The sequence below is a fragment of the Canis lupus genome, chromosome 11, assembly GCF_048164855.1.
Source record: "Canis lupus baileyi chromosome 11, mCanLup2.hap1, whole genome shotgun sequence".
NCBI classification, from domain to species: Eukaryota; Metazoa; Chordata; class Mammalia; order Carnivora; family Canidae; genus Canis; species Canis lupus.
The window spans coordinates 34,208,659-34,227,822 of NC_132848.1; the positions used below are offsets into that span (position 1 = coordinate 34,208,659).

The 19,164-nt window shown below is 43.1% G+C and overlaps 1 long non-coding RNA gene across 3 annotated transcripts; it reads right to left on the reverse strand.

The window, feature by feature from the left end:
* Nucleotides 1-90: 90 nt before the first annotated feature.
* On the reverse strand, nucleotides 91-15,710 carry LOC140642240 (uncharacterized). 3 transcript variants are annotated; one of them, XR_012038738.1, is made up of 4 exons: nucleotides 15,438-15,690; nucleotides 7,770-7,894; nucleotides 2,047-2,207; nucleotides 91-450 (listed from the first exon to the last, which is right to left on the reverse strand). It is a non-coding gene; the product is annotated as an uncharacterized lncRNA (long non-coding RNA). The 3 variants fall into 3 exon arrangements; XR_012038736.1 differs by lacking the exon at nucleotides 91-450 and adding an exon at nucleotides 489-1,002 and having other exon boundaries at nucleotides 1,778-2,207; nucleotides 15,438-15,710; XR_012038737.1 differs by lacking the exon at nucleotides 91-450 and adding an exon at nucleotides 498-1,002 and having other exon boundaries at nucleotides 15,438-15,639.
* Nucleotides 15,711-19,164: the final 3,454 nt, after the last annotated feature.

The following is a 19,164-nucleotide window of genomic DNA, read 5'->3' on the forward strand; positions in this document are numbered from 1 at the left end:
GAGAACCTAGACCAACACATCAAGTAGCAATTAAAGCATGAGCATGTGTTACAATTTGGCCAATGAGACGCAAAGGGGAGTGTTGGGAGGGCAGCTTCTAGGAAGCTTTTCTTTATTCTTAGAAAAGGGACCCAGGTTAAGACAGTTTTTGTTGTCACTGCTATTGTTTTGTTTGTCTCTTCACTGCCTCAGGACCAGGGGTGGGTCAGGATTTTGTGGTGTATAATGCTTGTATAATTTGAAGTGTCTTCTTTAAGTAAGAAAATGTACATACAGTTTCTTTCCCAAAACTTCACAAAGGTGTGTGGCCACCTGAGCACACTGCTAGGCCTTGAAGGGGCCTGTGAAAGTGAGAGACCTTGAAGTTCAAGTTTCATTAGTTTCATGGAAATATTCCTCCACTTCTGATGTTGCCATCAGCATGTGCTGACTGGAGCTGGGGCAGCCGTCCTGGGATCACAAGCCAACATAACAGAAGGAATCATTGGTGGTTCCACTGATTTACTGAGCTCCCTGAGTCCCCAACTCTGCAAACACCCTACTTCTAGATTTAGGGTTAAGCTAAATGAATGAATAAATGTCCTACTCTTTAAGTTAAATTCAGTTGGATTTATTCTTATTTGCAGCCAAAAGTATTTTAACTGATTTCAGATTTATTTCTGAAAAGGTTTCTTCCGCCAACCCTATCCCATGTTTTGTACTAGATGATGAAGAGTGATGTGGGATGAGAAAAGACAGGAGAGAAGAGGTGGGAACTGCCTTAGCCATGGGGTCCCCACAGCTGATGTTTCCTTAGAAAAATCCAGAAATCCTTCTAAGCAGACACAAGGGAATGAATAATTGAGTTAGAGAATACACTTGATGGTGGGAAAACGGTGAGTGTCCTGACAAAGAGGAAAATGTTCGAGACTTTGGTTTTGATATGGAGCTGTGAGTCACTGGAGAGGCAACAGGGGAGGTCCTCAATCACATCAAAACTGCTGGGCCATCCCAGCTGTATCACTGTGGAATACAATGAGAACATCTCAGGGGACAAAGAGCTAGCATCAAACCATAGGGTTTCACAGCACACATAAAATTTTTCTACCTGAGCCAATAATATTTTAACCAAAAAAACTGGTATCTTTGTGGCTGTCAGCTAATGGTGGCTTATGGCATGTACCAAGCCCTGGCTTTATGCAGCGCTATGCCAGCACTTTACATAGAGCATTTCATTTCATTCTCATAGCAAATTTATGATGGAAACATTCATATTCCCAGGAACAGGTGAGGAAATTGAGGATCAGAAAAGTTGAATAACTCGCTTGAATGCACACAGTCAGGAAATGATGGAACCAGAATCAAATCCCAATAGTGCAGATCTAGCACTAGCTTTTTCTTGCCTCATTTTTCTCTTCTCAAGACCTTCACAATTTCCCACAAACTTTTTATATTAAAGGCTATATCCTATATATTTTCAGCTTCGTGTGCCAGACAGTCACTATTGCAACTACTACTCCACTCTGCTGTTGCTGTGCAAAATCCACCATAGGCACTACGTAAATAAATGAGTGAGGGTAGCTGTGTTCCAATAAAACTCTACCTGCAAAAGCAGGCAGTGGGCCTGATGTGGCCTTTGGGCTATAATTTGCTGACCCCTGCACCAGGTCGTCACTCACTTCTATTCGCCTTTCCCTGCCTTCTAACCACCCCTGCGCTGTGATGCCCATTGCTAGTGACACACAGATGTTAGGTTAGTCAGATGACTCCAGATTATGTGACAGAATAGGTGGCTTACCATGAAGTCACTGAGGCTTCAGCTCATAGGCTCACCTGTAGGGGTTTCTTCCAAGACTCTGGGTGTGTCCCTAGCAATGGGACTGCATATAAATGAAAGAATGAGTAAACAAATATTTCAATTGCCTGATGATGATCTTTCAATAATACTTCCTCTCCCACTTGTTTTTCTTCATTTCTGGTGGCATTGAGACAGTCGTGGGCATTTTAGAGATCCAGGTTAAGAAGAGCCATTTAGTTTGGATCTAGTGGGGTATTTATGCTATTCACCGTCATTGATGTGTCTGGTTCGGCTATTGCTTGCTGCCGCAGGATGGAAACAGCTTCCAGGGCACTCCCACAATACACTGTGACACCCATCCATGGTTGTAACCTGAAGTGCAGGGCCAGAGAAGATGTGGTACCATCAGAGCGTCCCACAGAGTCTGTTACTGGAAGGGAGTGGGTGGAGGGAGAGAAACAAGGTTTAAAATGTAGGGAAACAGAACCCTGTCAGTGGAAGATTCCTCTAAGCATCAGACATGTAAATTCCTAAGTGGAGGATTGGGTTCTCATCCATGCCTAATCAAAACAGAATTTCTCTCTTTTCAGGAAAACACTTGATTATGCAGCATCCATGATTGTGAACGCACTACACATTTTTTATGAGTACTGAACAAAACAGTAAGGGACTTAGTGAATGTTAGCTATTTTATTTCATTTTCCCTTCATTGTTCTATAAGAATGAATGGAAAACAGAAAAAATGGATAACATTGATATTAGTGCTAAGAAATATAGTTCTCAGAAATGTAACACTATTAAGAACCAAGAGGGAAAACAGGGAGCAGACATTCAGTCAATTTTTAGGTTGAATTGGACACTTACTGATATAAGCTGGCCAATCATATTCATTTGTGAAGGAAACGAACTAAATGGAAGAACATGCACCTAGTATAAGAACCACATCATCAAAGATGATGCATAAGTAGGAATTCTACTGTAAATTCTTTGTAACAAAGAAGCCTCTCGTCCTTCTTTCCATATAACATTTGACTTATGCACACATTTTCAGTAGCTTTTTTGTATAAAAGTCAGACACTAACTACGGATGCTTCATGTCCCAGAGCCTCAGTTTCTTGATCTGTAAAATGGGGGATAATACCATGATTACCATGAGACCTCCATTGGGAAGATTTGTGAAAATGCTTAGCGGAGGGTCAGGCCCCAATGAGTGCTCAATACACTGAATTCTCTTTTCCCCACCAGCGCGTTGAACATGGGGTGATGAGTTAAACAGTGTTGAAGGTCTTCTTTGCCAGTTTGCCAACATCCACGCCATTTCCCAGTCTGGCCAATGGCTTCGGGACAATGCTGAGTAGCATCTTACCCTTGCTCAGAAATGATTTCAACAGAAATGATGCAGACCCCTGGTCTGAAATGAAGATGTCTGGTAATCTGTGGTGCCAGAAATGGGCCTGGAGCGATAAGCACACCAGAGGAGTGTGGGAAAGAAGACAAATACGTGCAACCTGTGTGGAAAGAGGAAACAATGGGGAGCCCAATTTTTATTGAACTGGGCCTGCAGTGGGGTCCTCTGAGAGATGTGCTCACATCATGTACATTTTACCCTCACATCAGTCCTACAAGCTGGAGGTCATTATCCCCTTTCACAGATGAGGAAACTGAAGCAAAGTGATTCCAGGGAACTCGCCCGAGGATACACAGCAGGACAGCAGCAGAGGGGGACTAGAGCCCCAATTCCCTAAATCCAGCTCTAGTGGTCTGTGATACTTACTCCTCCCCCATCACGGATTCCATGGCTCTCCCAAGGCTTTGGGATGGCTTCCCTGGTCCTGTTCTGCTCCTACTACCCACCACCCACCAAGCAAGAGGGAGAACATTCTGTAATGTTGCTTGTACTGATAAGCCAAGCATCTAGAAATTTTAAGGTCACAGGGATGTCTCTGAGGATGCCAGACCAAGAATTCCAAGTCCAGAGAGTTCTATTTTTAGTTTATCTGCAAGAAAACACTCTACCCAGATCTTCATTTGTTCATTTGCTCATTCATTCATTCATTCACATGTGAATTGACTAGTGCCGTGCTGGATGCAGGGATGCAATGGTGAACATGACAGACATGGATCCTCTCTTCCTGGACCTTACACTCCAGTGGAGAAGACAGACAAACAAATAAATAATATTAATTACTGCAAAAGGTGATGAGGGTTAGGTAGGAATCCAAACAGGAAATTGAGATGGAGACGAAAAATTTGGGTCTGGAGGTACGGGGAGGCCCCTCTGAAGAGGTGACATTGAATCCTACTTCTAAGGGATGAGGAAGAGGCAGACAAACAACAGGTGAAGAGTAGGGGTGAAGCTTCTCAGGTGAAGCTTCTCAGGTGAAGGAAAAAGCATGTGCCAAGTCCTGAGACAGGGAAGTTGGGCCTGTTGGGGTTACTAAGATGGCCAGTGTGGTAGAGCATGGGGAGAGCTCGAGAGAGAAGTCAGAGCTGAGTTTGAAGAAGTTGTCAGGGTCCAGCTAATGGAGGGTCTTGTAGTCATGGGGAAGAGCTTGGGTTTTTATTTCACATGCCATGGAAAGTCACTGAAGTTGAAAACCATTGCCTTCTAGCTGTATTTTAATGGAATAGTCAATCTGTAGAAATAAGAAAATCTCAATCTGGATGTTCATCTCCAAATGGTAGGCTGACTGCATGAGTGGTCCCTATTCTTCACCCCTCTCTATATCCATGCCCTTTGCATGTCCTTTTCCAATTCTTCTCAATAAAGATTCACCTAGAATCTGGACTAGATGTCACTTACGCTGGCCAAAGGACTGTAAGCAAATGTGATGCAAGCAGAGAGTTGAAAAAGTACTTGTGCCTTCTATTTCCTCTGCCATCACCAGAAAACATAGCTGGCCTATCTGGAAGGAGAAAGATATGTACCAGAGCTGAGACCCAGTCATGTCATTGAAGGCCATCCTAGATTAGCCAACAATAAGCCAAGTCCTATACCTGTGAGTAATTGGGGGTAAATCAGCTGAGCTGATCACAGGCACAGGAGTGAGCCCAGCCAAAATAAGCCCAGTTGGGAACACACGAACCATACAGACTTCGGAGCTAATAAATGTTTATTGTTATATGTCACTGAGGTTTTGTGGTTGTTTGTTACATCGCATTACAGTGGCAGTAGGTAACTGATGCATCAAACTCAAACTGCCTAAATCTAAATTCCTGAAATCTCAAAATTGATTGTTCAGATGTAATGTTTGAATGCCTTAGATCCTTCCAGCATGAACTCTGAACTTCCCATAAGGAACTTTGGATTCCCAGCTCAGCTCTGCTATTTATTGCCTGTCAAAGGTTGCACAAGATATTTCACATCCCTGAGTTTCAGTTTCCATATCTGCAGGATGGGTTTAGTGATCCTACCCATCCTATGATACTGAGACCATTAGAAGAAACAAGTGAGAAAACGCTTTCCAGATATTAAAAACTCTCTCTGCAACCCTTAGTCATAACCATTGTCTTTATGGATGGAGAGGAGAGAATAAAATGAAACAGAAAAGAGAAAGCATGGCATGGAGAGAGGGATAAGAGCTTTCACATAGCCTTGAGTTGAGAGTGTGCTGTGGTTAGTATCAAATCTGTTGTAGGGAAGAACCAGAGGGCATAACATGTTTTGGTTGTAAGTCACTTTTCAGGTGATGAGTTAAAAAGGATAATCAGAAGCTCAGAAACCAGAAGTCCAGGGGGGCCCTCCTGGGCTGGCACTGCCCAGGGATGTTCCAGTGGGCAGATATACATGGTCAAGGTGTCCTACCTATTAACATGGTCCCGAGGCCATGAGGGCTAGTAAGAGTAAAGACCCTCTCCCTGGTCAGGCAACAATTGAGGGTGGCTCTCCGTCCTGTGCCCTGATCCCACGTACTCTTTCCTAGGAGGCCCTGCTTCATTGATTCCTCTCTCTCTCTCTCTCTCTCTTGCCCCTTAAAGCCCTACCTGGCCCTGAATCCTCTTTAGAATAAAAAAAAGCTCAAGCCCCTCAATTCTGAAGTCATCTCTCCTCCTGCCACGCTCTCTCCACTCCTCCGCTTGCTGCCGCCCTTCTTCACTTCCTACTCCCCAACTCTCTCCATACACGCTTACTTCTCAGAAGCATTCCGTTCAAGTTGTTTCTTGGTCTCTAGCAACCAACTGCTGATAAAATATCAGAGACATTACATCCTTAATATCACCCACTTCCATTGTTGTTCTGAGGGCTATGACTTTGGTTTTGATACCTATTACTTTTGATTTAGAAAATTATGGTAATCTCTGGTCTCTCTCTTTGCATTCCATGTCATTTCTGGACTCTACACTCTGAATCATAGCTCTGAGCCTGGCTCTCCCTTGCTCCAAATCTCTCAATGGCTCCTCATTGTCCATAGAAATAGTTTAAACTCTCTCAAGTGCTTCAACAGGCCATTATGCTTTGGTCTCATCCAGCTTTCCAATTTTATTTCCTACCACTCTCATTCATGAATCCTGTGCTCACATCAAACTTAATTATTGGTCATTCCTTGTATATACTGAATACTTTAATGCCTCCACACCTTTGCTCAGGCTCGTCCTCCTTCCTAGACCATCCCTGCAATTTCTATACACCTGAATTATACCAAATCCTCACAGTCCAGCATAAATACTTCCTCCTCCATGAAGCTTTATTTTATCTTCTGAGAATCAATAAATCTTTCCCTGGAAATTGATATTTTGGACCATTTTTGTATAGTTTTGTACATATTATATCTCCCTCATTGGACTGAAGACTTCTTGAGAGCACAGGTCATCTATGTACCACCATAAATACTCGGCATGGTGCACTGAACACAGCAAGTACCCAATTAGCATTTTTGAACAAATAAATGAGTATATTTCAAAGTATCATTGGCATAAAGATGGTAGCCATAAATCATAATCACTAATTATACCATATACTAAAGTCACTTTTACCATACTAAGTAACAGAGGGGTTGCAAACTCAAAAGACTATCAGGGTCAGGAGAATAGCATAGACAGTAAAACAGGCTTGGGTAAGTCTAGAGGCGAGCATTATAGTATCTGCTGCATCTGACGGGGACAGCTACTATTCAGCAGCGGGCAATCATTGGTGGTTAGAAACATGGGCCCAGCATTATAGGTCATTTGATTACCACAGAGACAGTAGAAATACAAATATTTACATGAAATCTTCCAGTTTTTAAAAGTTTGCAACTAGCTCAGTTTTTTAACAGCTGGGCTGCCAATTTGCAAGTTCTGTGTTGGAGAACACTGTATTCTGTTTAAGTGAAAACACTCATTAATTGACTTACCAGATATAATATACCCTGTCAAAGACGGCTGGCTCTCTGAGAATCAGAGCCTCCTGCAATGCATTTAAGGCCGGCTCCATGGTTGATTCAGAAGGCACTTTGTGGCTTTGCCATGTCTAGGCATCTCATTTCCAACATCAGTCATCATCAGGAAAAACAGAGAAGAGCTTTCTGGGAGCTGAAACCCTCTGCTTGTCTGTATTCTAGAGACAACTACATTGCTTTTTTTATGACTGCATCTATTTGCACGCCTGTGCTCATTTCCTCTCAGCCTCCTGCACTGAGCGATTGCTCTGCTGGCCTCTGGGCAAGAATCAGAGAACTCCGAGGCCAGGTTTCCCAGCCCTTTAGACTTTGTACAACCTTAGTGGCTTGGCAGAGCCCAGACCCAGGGAGCTGAGGGCCAGACAAGGAACCACCACACTCCTCCAAAGCCCCATATCATGTTTCTACCATTCTTATGGGCATTATTAATACTTGATGGTAACAAGGATTATGTATTGAGCCTCCAAGCTAGGCATTTGATGAGCTTGCTGAACTGTCACAACAATCCTGCAAAGTAGATAGTTGCACAGATTATCAGGAGAGTTAATGGCTATAACAAGACAACAGCAAAAAACCCTGTGGTTGAGCACAAGGAAAGTTTATTTCTTGCTCACCTCACAATCCAATGTGGTTTGGATTAGTGGGGGTCGGAGAGCTCTACTCCATTAAGTTATTTGGGGACCAATGATCCTTCTTCCACCTTGTGGCTGGGCCCTCCTCTGGGATCTCAGGATTCTTTCTATTCAGTGGAGGATGGGGGAAAGAGAACAAGAGTTGCACATGGGAGATGTTTATCAACTGGTCCTAGAAGATCACTTCTCCTCCTGTCCAATGGACCAGAACTCGGTCATGCAGCCATACCAAACTGCAAATATATTCAGGCTATGTGCTCAGGAAGAAGAGGGGAGCCAGAGACTGGTGAGCTCTAGCAGCCTCCTCCACAGCAGTTATTCCCATTTCCCTGCCAAGGAAAATAAGAGTCTGAGAAGTTACATCACTTGCCTAAGGTTTATATGGCAGAGCTGGGCCTCAACCTGGGCTGGCCTGGCCCTAATGTCCTGTTTTTCATTGCCCTACTTGGTCCTTTTTGCATGTCCCATTCCATCTTATACTGCCAGTATTAATCAATGTGACATACCCACTCCCCTAAGAGCACTTGCATCTGGAGATGCTCCCCCTTTCTCTCTCAATAAATATTTTTTAAAAACCATGTGTTTTTTATTTACCATTTGTATTGGTCAGCTAATGCTGTATAATAAACAATACCCAAACTTAATAAATTTTACAAGTTATTTATTATAACTTACATATTCACAGATCAGTTGGGGTTTGACTTATTGAAGCTGGTCTTCACTGAAATTAACTCTGAGATGACAGTGTTTCTTTTTTTTAAAGATTTTATTTATTCATTCACGAGAGACACACAGAGAGAGGCAGAGACACAGGTAGAGGGAGAAGATGAGAGACTCGATTCCAGGATCCCAGGATCACAACCTGAACCAATGGCAGACACTCAACCACTGAGCCACCCAGGAGTCCTGTTGACAGTGTGTCTTATTCTTTAGAACCACTGGTATGTTTTTCTCATGGCAATGACAGAAGTGTGAGAGGGAGTGAAAGCAAATTATTTAAGGCCTAGTCTTAGAACTGGCCACTTTTGTACACACTTTATTGATTAAAGTGAGCCACATGGCCAACCCTGACCTCAGTAGAGTGGAAAAATATACTTTGCTTCTAGCAGGGCAACTGCAAAGTCACACAGCATAGGGTGCAAATACAGAGTTGGGTGAATAATGCAGTGTTTCACATGGCTGTACCTGTAGTACCTGGCGCACTGCATTGTATATCGGAGGTGTGAAATAAATGTTGTTTGAATAAATCTAGAGGGTATTCCTAGAAATTAATCTCTCTGGGTGAATAAAAACCCCACCAGTTGATAAGGATTGACTAATATGGAAGGATCATATATAAAAGACTGATTTGTATTTGTTCTTTCTAAATCTTTCCCTTCCTGCAGTTCAAGCAGGGAGCTGGGTGGACTTTGTGTGCCTACTTACAGGGTGGAAGAGTTGAAGCAAACTGGAGCTAGTTTTTTCCATCTTCTGTTCATATCTCAGCCATTTGAAGAGAAAAATGACAGTCTCCCCAAAAAAGAAGAGAGGAAAGATAGACTTTTGAGAGGGGAAGACTTAACTAGCCAGGAAGAGGACCACTGAGCATGGAATGCAGCAGACACCCACACACTGCTCTGTGGCTGATTCTGAGAAGACGTAGGAGCTTCAGGGAGGGCAACTGTTCAAAGTTCCTAAGATAGACAGATCCTGGGCCCATCCACCAAGATCTCCACACCCTGTGACACCAGACACAAGTAGTTCTGAATACTAGAGTCCCCACAGACTAGGACAGTGAGAACACCTGATCAGTTGAACCTCCCAAATCCTGTTAAGGAGTCCTCGGTATGGTTGGTGACTAAATTTCCCACATTGGGTAAGGGTCTAGTATCATAATTAAGATGATTTAAAGAAAATCATCTTAATGATTTTAAGGAACGCCACACATGTGAGTTAGGTAAGTTATTCACACTTGTTAAACTATGAAAATTGTAGCTGGGAATTGGCAAACCAAGGCTCTTTGAAAGCTTAATGTAATAATAGTATTTCAACATTTTGAGGACATTTGTTACCATTTTCACTTGAAACCTTGCAGATCCATACAAAGCCCTGCAGGAAGTACTAGGGGAGAGATGCTAATAATAAAATCAAGAACCTTTCTCCCTCCCTTGCAGGGTTTGGGGGCTCTTTTGTAAAACCCACACAATCCCAGACTGTGAAGTTAAATTGGCAACAATGTTTAAATTATGCAGGCTTCCAGCTGTGCTGTGATGTTTGCACACTTTCTAGGAAGTGACTAATTATAATTATTGCTTTAATACAAAAGATACCATCATTAAAAGAAAAAGAGAAAATAAATCTTACGTGTTTAGATCTTATTCTCCCAGCATCGGCTATTTTCATTCACTTATGCTGGGATTGCTAGCTAAAGGACAGAAGGGACATGCTGATCTTCACACTACATGTGAGGAAATGGATTTAAATGTTTGTGGGTCAAGTGAGGACACCAGACACAAAACAATTCCGAAGACTAAGAATCTGATGTCAGCCGGTCACTTCACCAGGAGGAAAGGAGGGAGGAGCAGAAACAAGGAGCGAGCCATCAGCAGAGCTGGGTTCTCACCCCGGCTCTCCCCCTCATCATTTGTGGAAATTCATTTAGCTTCTCTGTGTCTCAATTTTCTGACCTGCAAAGTGGAACCAACAAAGCCTGCCCTAGTTGTTTGTTAAGGGCTGTGTGTGTGCGCGCACATGTGTGCATGTGTGTGTATGAGAGAGAGAGAGAAGAGAGAATATTTTTTCCCTAAGACACAACCACTATTTTTTGAGGGCTCACAGGGTGCCAGGCCTTAGGCTGGAATCTGTGGGTTTGAGTATAAAGAGGAAACACACAGCACTTCCCTTCCTTTGCCCCTTCAGCCTTCCTACTTATCTTTATTGTGGTGGTTTTCCCTCTCACTACTAGGGACAGGATCCAGGCCTAGTCCCATCCCCAGCACCTGCCATTGTGTCTACACAAGGTAAACACTCAATAAATATTATTTGGAAGAAGGAAGAAAGACACATTGTCTCATACTGATAGAGAATGATTTCAGCGTGTTGCTCTTGCCTCATCTCAACCATCAACTCTTTGAAAACAAGGGGCGTGTCTGACATTTCTGACTTACTACAGTGCCCCGTGATTCTGCACATGCAATTGTTCATACATTTCCATGAATACTAATTGAGTCCTATCCTGAAGAAGGCTCTGTAGTAGGTGCTGAGGGCACAGCACTGAACAACACAGTCGCCCATCCAGGCTCGAGGGACTTAAATCAGAAAGGTGGAGACACCAATTGTCAGTGAATCACCTAACCAAGAAAAATCCACCTGTAAATTGTGAACAGTAAATAATGCAGCAAACAAGCACTAGTCACTGCCTATTGAAGACCACACTCCTTCTTTCTTTTGCTAACACAACTCTGAATTTGTTTAGGAGCCATATCCCCAGTTCTAAGTAACTCAAGAAAATGTAGAGGGGTTGAACTAAACTGTCTGGATACTTCCATTTCCCTGCCACTCATGGGTCTGGAGTGGACATGGGACCCAGTCTTGGCCCAATAGGCTGCGAGGAAGAGTCTTCTGGTGGCTTCTGGAAAATATTCTCCTCCCTGATAAAGGAACAGCCCTTTTGCACTTTTTTCTATCCTTCCTGCTTGGGTGCAGTAGTGTGACAATATTTGCAGCTATGGCAGCCACCTTGTCATGCTAAGGGACATACTGTTGACACACGGATGATGACTGAACAGCCATACTTGGGTTCCTGATGGCATCTGTTGGTGTCTCTAAAGAAGCCCCGTGAGTAGCTTCCTTTTTTCCCATTCTGAGTTCTGAACAGATTGAGAAATCAGATAATGGAGAAAGATGAAAGGAAAAATATCTTGGCTGCTAATAAGTGCTTGGGTATGAGATGTAACTTAATGGGACACCCAGTTGGGTTTGAGCCCCCAAGTTAGGCAGACTTGGCACTAGAATCACAGATCACAGCCCTAGAAGTAGAGACTGAGTCCTGCAGGGGGCACACTCAGCCCCAAGGGGTGCTTGGCCAAATTTACCAAACCCTTAAGCCACTCTTCCTCCCCAAGGATGAAGAGAGCAAAGGCGAAGAAAGAGATCAGGAGTTACAATGATTGAGCTTCTTCCACACAGAAGGAAACTTCAGGCAGGGTTACCAAACTCTGCTCCCTCACCCCAACCACAGAGTTGAGCCATGGCACCAACTCTAGAATTGCCTTCAATTCTCCTATTAAATGAGACTTATAGTCAATTGGAGAAGGACAAACATTATATGGTCTCATTCAATAGGGGAATATAAAAAATAGTGAAAGGGAATAAAGGGGGAAAGTAGAAAAAATGAGTGGGAAATATCAGAAAGGGAGACAGAACATGAGAGACTCGTAACTCTGGGAAACGAACTAAGGGGAGTGGAAGGGGAGGTGGGCGGGGGGTGGGGGTGACTGGGTGACGGGCACTGAGGGGGGCGCTTGATGGGATGCGCACTGGGTGTTATTCTATATGTTGGCAAATTGAACACCAATAAAAAATAAATTTCTATAAAAATAAATAAATAAATAAATAAATAAATAAATAAATAAATAAGACTTATAAACCCTGATTCTTTTAGTTACTTTCAAGCAGGTGTTCTGTTCATTATAGCCAAAGTATCTGAAGGGTCTAAGCACCATAAAGGAAATGCAGAGGACAGTGAAAGGGCTGATACAAAGGGGAATTTCATTTTCATTTGCACAAGGGTGTAGGTAGTCATGGAAATCATCTCCAGACTTATGCTGTCCAAGCTGCTCTTGAAGGATGGGGCGGGGAAGGCTTCACGGACAAAGAAAACAGAAGAGAGAAGACCTCGAGGCATCAAAAGAAGGTCCATATAGCCTAAGTCGACTCAGTGAGAGTGAAATTTATGAGATATGACACCAGAGTAGGAGGCAGGTCCTGAATTATAGCTTCATAGACAGGATGTGGCAGGCTGGGCTTCGAGGAAGCCGGAACCCAGAAGTTTAGCATGCAATAATTTTTTTTAAAGATTTTATTTATTTATTCATGAGAGACACAGACAGAGGCAGAGACATAGGCAGAGGGAGAGGCAGGCTCCCTGTGGGGAGCCTGACACAGGACTCAATCCCAGGACCCCAGGATCACGACCTGAGCCAAAGGCAGATGTTCAACCACTGAGCCACCCAGGCACCCCAGCATGCAAGCCCGTGTATTAAGGAGTACCTTGGGACCTCTCAAGTGTGTGTGAGAGAGAGAAAAAAACAGGCAGGTTGGGCAGAGATAAGTTGAGCTATGATTCAGGTCCAACAGCAGCCGCAGTTGAACCATGGGAGAGTTCTGGATACAGATTAGCCTTCATCACTGTACCAAGATAGGTCAAGACAACCAGAACTTTGTACCCCCACATGGATCTGTCATCACATGTGGGTTACCTGGGAAAGGTGGCATGAAGCTGGGATTCTGCCTGAGGGGGCTAACAGCTGAGAGGGAAAGTTGCCCACATAAAGAACCACTGTTGGAGCCTCAGATATTTGAATAATTTGCCGAAAAGCTAAAGCACACCCTATGTGGCCTTGGCCTAATTGATCTTGGCCTCAAGATCTTTGGGTTTCTGCTGCAAGATAGGGTGGGAGTTGGGCTTAAGGAACGCTTAATGACTTCTTAGAGAGAGGATTAATGATTGCAGCAAAACTTGCACACCTTGAAAATCTGTACAGGTACAAACCCCTCCACTGCCCTTTAGCCTGCTCACAAGCCGATGATTTACTGGTCTTGATGAGTTTTGTGAATAAAAGCAAGATCATAGCTACCAGGTCTTTCTGCTTTCTCACTAAACAGATTCACTAAACAGATTCACTAAACAGATTCATTGTTTTCCCTTCTGGCATTTTCCTTAGGCTTCTTATCAAGGCTGACTCAGCCATTGCCTTCCTTCAGAATTCCCCACCTAGCTTTGGACTCTTTGAATCAGGCTCCAGCACATATTCTCGGTGCCTTTATTAATATGCATTATGTCAACTTCTCCTGCAAAGAATTAGCCACCCAATTTCTGAACCATTGCCTCCATGATTGGAAGGAATGCCTTACAGCAAAAACACTTAGACATTGGAGACTGAGTTCTGTAGTTGGCATCTGATGGGATTTTGGGTCTCCACAGCTCTCCCTTATTCAACTGGTAACTGTTCCTCCCATCTTTTGGGGACCCACCCCTTGGTGTATGTTATCAGTCACATTCCATACTCTGGCCTCTGGGGTTGCCAAGGTCACATAAGATGCACCAATAAGAGGATTAATTTCTTCTGGACATGGCGATTGGTTCAATAATGAGCATGTGGCCTCAGGTGAACTAATCACTGCTCAGCTTCTTCTATTCTAGTCACAGTTTTGGATGAACCTGGAGCTGCTGGTGGCTGGCCACCCAGCCAGAGGAAGAATAAAGCCCCCACAAGAAGGGATAGCAGAAAAAGGAGTAGAGAGACAGGACAGCATTTGAGATCCCTTGTGACAGATGTCCTGGAGGCCAACCCATTCCTCTCCTTGATTATGCAGGGCCCCAAATTCCATGTCTCTCCCCAACCCCATGCTTTAAATTTTTTTCTTAAATGAGTTTTAATTGAGTTTCTGTTACTTGCAGGGAAAGATTTCTGACCAATACAGACCCCAAGCCATGACCCCATATGTGTAGCCATATCAAATATGAGCACCAAAAGATTCATGTGATTCATTTATTCATGTGATCATTCAACAAATTTCTATCAAGTGCCTAGTAGTTCAAGAAGATATAAAAATAGAAAATTAATACAAAGAAGATGAGCAAAATCTCATAAACAATTCTATATCATCTAAGTCAGTGCCAGGCATTTTCTCTGCTATGTCTGTGCCACAGGAGACAGTAAATTTTTCAGTGACAAATCCCAGCAGACAGTGAATGGCCATTTGGCAGGGGAAGATGCTATAGATATTTTCAAGCATTAATGGAGAGTAAGAGTCAATGAGTTTTAGGATTCTTTCAATTATGACATTCTAGGGTGGAGGTTTCCATGTCTTGACCAACCAATTATGAATTCTGTCCATTCCAGCTCATGGAACAAGGGCATTCTGCATTGCAGCACGCAGTAGGTGCTCAGTAAATGTGGGCAAGCGTTAGGTGGGAATCTCCTCTCCCCCCTGCTTCAAGCTTACAAGTGGAGGGACTGTCACTAGAGTTAACATTTTGCCCTCCTTCCCCAGAGGAGGATTGCCCTCCTTACCTGATTGGTAAATTTAAGCTGAGGTAAGCATCCTCAGTTTCATCTTTCTCTCTCTCTCTTTGGGGTCCAGGTGCTCACAAAACATTCTCATCAGCTCTAAGCAGATCTATCCCTGCAGGAGAGGCCTACGTTTTGGGAATTAAGTTTAGTACTCGGAGTGTTCGCAAGCAATTTGACCAGATCTAAGCCATGCTTATTGTTTTATCAGCAGTAAAGCTGACATTTTTATCTCCATCTGCCTGACTCCTTGGGGTTTTTCTCAATTAATTAGGAACTTGGGCAGGGAACAGGGGTGTCATCTATTAGCTGCCTAAGTCCCAACAGTAGAATTATCTTACTATCAGACAAGGCCCTCCCAATTCAGTTTACCCACCTTGTCAGCCTCTTCCCACTACCTCCTGTCCTCCTTTCTATCCTCCAAGAACATCAGGGTGCTGGTCATTTCTTTCATACTTCTTGCTATTTTGTGCTTTTATGTCTTTAATTATGTTATCCCTTCTGCTGGCATAATGGGGTGCTCAGTGGGGTGAGATAGTGGGGTGGATGATATAGTGGGGTGCTCAGCCCCACCCCACTATCTCATCAGCTGATGCTTATCCATTATGTGTCCATAATGCCTCATCTCAAGGAACACTTCATCCAGGAAGTCTTCCCTGGCTGTCACCTTCCCACCAACCTGGGCTCAGTTTGAATACATTTGCCATATTGTTCTAAAATGTCAATCTCTCACCACTAGATTGTGAGCTTATTAAGGTGATTGTGACCTTATTATTCATCTCTGAATCCTTCAGAATTCAGAACCTTTCACAGAGGACATGCATGGTAAATGTGTGTTAAATTGATGCATAAATTAGCCAATAGTGGGCAATACCCATTGCTGAGGCCACGCAGAACTGGAAAGGGTATTTCCACCAACCAGAGGTCAGGAGCAGAATCAAAGTTATAGACAAGATGACAAGGTCAAGAATTTAGTCCTTAGGACAAGACAAGGCAAAAAATGACAAAGTGAACAGAGGTAAAAACAGACAGATGGAAGAAGAGGCTGAAAATGAACACAGTATAAGGAATAGGCCAGGGCAAGTAATACAGAACGAAGGCTGTGAAGGGCAGGGGAGCCTGGTACTCACTTGTTACATAGTGCCAAGTGTGTGGTCAAGGGAAGGGACAGAAACCCCTAATATCACAAGCAAAGATATGATGACAGTGGAGTGCAGGGGAAAAAAATCACAAGAGCAGAGGAATGTGGAGCCTGGTCCCAGCTCTGCCACTAACCACTCACATGAGCTCGAACAAATCACCTCCTATTCCTCCAACAGAGTTTTCTCATCAATGGGCCTGAATAGCATGTCCTAGATCACTTCTCACTTACTTCCAAGTCAAATGACTGCAGAGGATTCTTCTGTTACATAAATAATATTTAGTCACCATGTTAGTCTTTATATTCAATCAACCAAAAGTACTACCTCTGTTTTGATCTCAGTTCTGAAGTCAAGGGGATTAAAAAAAAAAAAAAAAATGAAGTCAAGGGGATTATACTCCATTATTTTTGTGATCCCTTCCAGCTATAAAATATTTAGTGTGCTATAATTTTATCCATTCCTTGAGCACATAGTTTTTGTTCCTCTCTGAACTTGGCACTGTGGCACTCTCTGTTCTGAGTGAATTTATAATCTAGTTGAAACAACAAGAGTAACATCTTCAAAGTGATTGAGAGGTAAATGCAAGTCATTGTATAATTTGGTACTAAATTATGTGTTCAAGACAATAAGAAATTGATAGAAATGAAGAGGATCAAGAGGGGTTGAAGGTAAGGTCAGGGAAGGTTTCCTGGAGGGAGAGGGCCTGCAAGGGTGAATAAGACATAGTAAGGAAAAGGGGAGATAGAGACGGCAGATGGATGAATGGATGGATGATGGATGGATGGATGGATGGATGGATGGATGAAGTAGGACGTTCTTAAGAGGTATAGCCTAAGCAAAAGCAAAAACTTAAAGATGATCATGAATTTGTGTGGGACTCACTATGGAAACCTGCCCTGGTAGAGTAAGAATAAGGAAAAGGATGGAGGTTAATATTGGCTGTGTTCCTACTGTGTGCTGGGTGATTGTAACTGAGATGTTTGATGTCTGCACTCCTACAGGCCCTCAATCTAGGAATCACCCCTGTAGAGAGCTGAGGAGGCGTGCCTACCAAGGGTCAGGTTTGTACCATTGACCAGTTTCACACCTTGGTCACAGATAACTGGATCAGGGATGGACATTGGACCTAAACTCAGTCAATCCAGTTCTTCTTCCAGAAACACAGTATTGGACACAGGAAAACAGAACAGGACTTTTCAGTGACAAGGCCAGGGTATGGAAAGTTAGAGAGAAAGGGAAAATACTGAGAGATGGAAGGGAGCTGAGGAAAGCTAAGGAGACCAGGCTGCAGAGAGCAAGGACGGGGAGAATATGCACAGAGGAAATGTTGGGGCACCCTTGACAGATTTGCTGGCTCCTGGAGATGAAGCATGTACCTGGAATCTGACAATCCCATTCCTCTGTATTTTATTTCCTATTCCTTGATTTTGGCCAAACCGATGTAAGTGGTTTCTTGTTCCTTACAATAAAAAGAGCCTTTACTAGGACAGTCTGTTCACATTTTTCCCAGTTAATCCTGATGACAATTTAATGAGATAGGTATTATTTCCACATTATTAAAATGGCTACCAAGACTTAGAGAGGCAACGTGACCTGCATAAGCATTCAGCTTAGTAAGTGATTAAACTGGGATTGGAATCCAGGCCTGTTGGCCTCCAAAGACCTTCCACTTCACCACACACCATCCTGAGGGACCTTTGAGAATGTCAGAATCAACAGCAGATCCCAAGAACACTTTCTCTGTAACTTGCACTAAACATCTCCACTCTGAGGAGTATGCTGTGTTTATTCACAGGCCCGTTCACTAACTTTCACTAATTCTGAGATTCTCCTGTGGTGACCTAGAAAGCTTACTTAAAAACACACTAACTCAGAACTTATGAAAAGTCAGATACTGTTATTAGTGACTTTTAACGAGTCAAATTTAAAGCAATCTTGTCTTCCAAGAATATCCAGAGTCTAGTGAATAGAGAGAAGCTGGTTAAAATTAGTGGAATTTTTCCAAACCAAGGATATTAAGAATTTCCTTAATGTGGGGTTCATTCATTCTAAGCAATATTTATTCCATGGTAGCTATGCCTAATTCTTATATTTTAATGACCCATGACAAATACACCTTCTTCGTGCCGTATTCATTCTCGTCAGACTCAACCCTTAGAATCCTCTCAAATACCATATTACTCCAACCTCTAAGCCATAATATGTGTGAAAATTCATTTCCCTCTGCCTGTCCATTTGGAAAACATCCATTCTTCCCTCAGGATTCAGTTTAAAGAGTCACCTCCTCCACCGAGCTCTGGCCACTAAATATCTGCCTCTTGCAGGTCAGGTGTTTCCTCTAATGACCCAGGAAGCTCTGACCTCAACTCTCATCCTTCTATGTTGTGATTGTCTCTTTGCTGACATGATGAGATGTTCTCCCTCCCAAGCTGAAACCATGCCCCATAGGGTTAGTGAGGTTGAAACTAGCAGAAAAATTAATGCTTGTTTTTCAGAGAACTTTTCCCCTAATCAGCTGTCATGTCTTTTCAAACCCTACTAGCAAATCCACAAGCTGTCTCTGCAGAAGCCTGGACTCAAGGTCAACAGATACGGTCCCAACCTAGGAACAAGCAGGGCCCTGCATTCCCTACCAGAGATACCAAGCCCAAGACCCCCTCCAGTTCCTAGTGGCTCTTGGAGCATGCTCACAGCCCCTTCTCCTTGTGCTAAAATAACTTCCTGAGGTCAGAAGCTGAATTTTGCCTCATTCTGATGTTAAGTCTCCACCCTAAAGTGAACATGGGATGTATGTCACATATATATTTGTTCTATGTGCATGCTCCATCCTTCCTCATGAGCAGTTATGTTTTCCCACACTTTTCATCAATATGTACATAATCTCAACATCTATGATTACAAAAAACCTCTATGATTATACTTGTTCTTTTCCTCTTTGAGGAGGTGGATTTGAGGCTTGCC